This window comes from Triticum dicoccoides, chromosome 5B (genome assembly GCF_002162155.2).
Source record: "Triticum dicoccoides isolate Atlit2015 ecotype Zavitan chromosome 5B, WEW_v2.0, whole genome shotgun sequence".
NCBI classification, from domain to species: Eukaryota; Viridiplantae; Streptophyta; class Magnoliopsida; order Poales; family Poaceae; genus Triticum; species Triticum dicoccoides.
This window is the reverse complement of record NC_041389.1, coordinates 102,914,359-102,918,187: the sequence shown is the minus strand read 5'-3', so window position 1 is coordinate 102,918,187 and position 3,829 is coordinate 102,914,359.

The following is a 3,829-nucleotide window of genomic DNA, read 5'->3' as shown; positions in this document are numbered from 1 at the left end:
TGGCAAACCTCTAGAGTAAGCCATGGAAATGAAATTCAAGTCGACAGACTTGTTTTTCTCGCATCTTTCATAGCTCTCAAATCTTAGGATATTAATATCATCTTGGGTATGGACTGGATGTCAGCCCATCATGCCAAGATTGATTGCTTCTCTAGGACTGTTCAACTCACCCATCCTTCGGGGAAGATAGTCAATGTCTTGACCCGAGTAGCCAAGCGACAGCTATTTTCTCTTAACGCCAGTCCTTTGCCAGACCTCGAAGACGTTCCGGTAGTCCATGACTTTCCGGATGTCTTTCCAGAAGAACTGCCAGGTGTTCCACCTGACAGAGATGTTGAGTTCGTAATAGATCTTATTCCAGGAACTGTCCCAATTTCTAGAAGACCCTACAAAATGGCACCACTAGAACTAGCCGAGCTTAAGAAACAACTCGATGAGTCCTTGAAAAAGGGTTTCATCCGTCCTAGTTCGTCTCCTTGGGCTTGTCCCGTCCTCTTCGTCAAGAAGAAGGATGGTACGGATCGGATGGTTGTAGATTATCGGCCAGTTAACCTGGTCACAATCAAGAACAAGTATCCGCTCCCCAGGATCAACGACCTGTATGATCAGCTCCCTGGATCCTCAATCTTCTCCAAAATGGATTTGAGGTTGGGCTACCATCAAATCAAAATCAGGAACGGGGACATTCCTAAAACGGCCTTTGTTACTCGTTATGGCCAATACGAGTACACCGTCATGTCCTTCGGTTTAACCAACGCTCCAGCCACTTTCTCTCGCTTAATGAACTCAATCTTCATGGAGTATTTGGATAAATTCGTCGTGGTTTACCTCGATGATATACTCATCTACTCCAAGAACGAGGAAGAACATGCCGAACATCTAAGGCTAGTGTTGATGAAACTTTGAGAGCATCGCCTTTATGCCAAATTTTCTAAGTGCGAATTTTGGTTACCATAAGTGACCTATCTAGGACATGTAATTTCTGGTAAGGGTATTGCTGTCAACCCCGAGCGAGTTCAAGCCGTCCTTATCTGGACTCCACCTGAATCAGTCAAGCAAGTTCGGAGTTTCCTTGGCTTAGCGAGCTATTGTCGCCACTTTGTCGAGAACTTCTCCAAAGTTGCCAAACCTCTAACTGAACTCCTCAAGAAAGATAACAAGTTCGAGTGGACTCCACAATGTGAGCACAGCTTTCAGGAACTGAAAAGACGCCTGACATCTGCTCCCGTACTGGTACCACCAGATTTCTCTAAGGACTTTGTTATCTATTGCGACGCCTCGCGACAAGGACTAGGTTGCATTCTTATGCAAGATCGTCACGTAATTGCTTATGCTTCACTGCAATTGCACCCACAGGAGGAGAACTATCCTACTCATGATCTAGAGCTTGTAGATGTAGTCTATGCACTTAAAACCTGGCGACATTACCTCCTCGGTAATCGTTGTAAAATCTTCACTAATCACCAAAGTCTGAAGTACATATTCACCCAACCGGATTTGAATCTCAGGCAAAGACGTTGGATCGAGTTGATCACAGATTTCGACTTAGGGATAACTTACACCCCTGGAAAAGCCAATGTCATGGCTGATGCACTAAGTCGTAAATCTTATTGTAACAATCTGATGCTACAACAAAGTCAACCACTCCTCCATGAGGAATTTCGGAAGCTTAATCTTCACATCGTTCCTCAAGGATTTCTTTCCACCTTGGTGGTGAAACCTACTCTTACGGATCAGATTATTGCTGCCCAAAAGCGAGATAAAGGAATATCTAGAATCAAGGAGAACATTGCTAGCGGAGGTGCTAAATGTTTCTCCACAAATGATCATGGTGTTGTGTACTTTGAGAACCGTTTAGTGGTTCCCAAGAACCAGCATCTACGGCAGTTGATCCTTAAGGAGGTTCATGAATCTCCTCTCACCATTCATCCCGGTAGTACCAAGATGTATCAGGACCTACGCCAGAGGTTCTGGTGGACTAGGATGAAGAGAGACATTGCTTAGTTTGTTGCTAGCTGTGATGTCTGTCGCCATGTAAAAGCAGAGCATCAACGGCCTGCTGGCACCCTTCAACCTTTAGCTATTCCTGAATGGAAATGGGATAAAATTGGTATGGATTTCATCACCGGTTTTCCCAGGACCAAGAGAGGAAATAACGCTATCTTTGTCGTTGTCGATCGTCTTTCCAAAGTAGCCCATTTCTTGCCTGTTCGCGAGAGTATAACCGCTAGTCAGCTAGCAGACTTGTACATCTCCCGAATAGTATCCCTCCATGGTGTTCCACTGGAAATTAACTCAGATCGAGGAAGTCTCTTCACCTCTCAATTTTGGGAAAGTTTCCAAAATGCTATGGGAACCCGCCTTTCCTTTAGCACGGCTTTTCACCCTCAATCAAGTGGTCAAGCAGAACGCGTCAATCAGATTCTAGAAGACATGCTTCGAGCTTCTGTTATCTCATTCGGAATGGATTGGGAGAAATGCCTTCCATTTGCTGAATTTGCTTATACCAACAGCTATCAATCTAGCTTGGGTAAAGCCCCTTTTGAAGTTCTCTATGGACGAAGGTGTCGAACGCCTCTTAACTGGTCAGAAACTGGGGAAAGACAATTCTTTGGCCCGGACATGATCTAGGAAGCAGAAGAGCAAGTTCGCATTGTTCGTGAAAAGTTGAAAACAGCCCAATCTCGTCAAAAGAGTCAATATGACCGAAAACACAAGGCTATGACATTTGAGGTTGACGAGAAGGCTTACCTTCGGGTTACTCCTCTGAAGGGAACCCATCGTTTCGGTATCAAAGGCAAATTGGCTCCTCGCTACATTGGACCCTTTCGCATTCTCGCTAAATGAGGAGAAGTTGCCTACCAATTGGGACTACCTCCGCATCTCTCCAGAGTCCACAACGTCTTCCACGTTTCCCAACTCAGGCGTTGCTTCTCGGATCCTATCCGTGGAGTAGACCACGAAACGCTTGATCTTCAAGATAACCTCACTTATCGAGAGTACCCCGTTCGTATCCTCGATCAAGCCGAGCGTACCACTCGACATCATAATATCAAATTTCTCAAGGTTCAATGGTCGCCCCATTCTGAGAAGGAAGCAACTTGGGAAAGGGAGGATCGTCTTCCACTTGAGTACCCCGCCTTCTTTCCGGAGGAACCTAAATCTCGGGACGAGATTATTTTGAGTGGGGGTGAGTTGTCACACCCTAGCTAGTTCATGCATTAGAGTGTTGCATCATGTCTATTCTTTCATCAGAAACTTGAAATGGGGATGACAGAACCCCCAGCCCCTCTGAAACCAACTAGGGTTTACTAAAAATATTTTCAATGAACTTGAAATGCCCTTCTAAAAAGTCCATCATTTTTGTCTTGGTTCAGAACCTCTGCCAAAAGTGGTGCTCAATTTTCTAGGTCATCCTAAGGTTTTTGAATTAAATCATAAGTATTTGAGTTTGGGCATTTAAATTATATAAATTATTTTAAATCCTCAAATAATCCCAAACTAAAATGTTCCATGCTGGATATATTCCAGTTAGTGGCCATAAGTAGTTTGGTGAATTTTAGAGTTGCCTAGGTATTTTTAGAAAAGTCCACAAACTTACAGAAAAATAAAAAAAGGAAATAAAAGAGAGAGAGAGAGGGAACTTACCTGGCGCCACCTAGCCAGCCCACCAGCCGGCCCAGCCCAGCAGCCGCTCAAGCGAGCTGCTTGCCTTCACCAGGCAGGCAGGCAGGTGCTCGACGGCGACGCCAGCGCGCGCCACGCAGCTGCCCGCCGCCCTGCTTCACCCCCTCGCCTCTCTGCTGGCCTGGATGAGCTCCACGTCGAG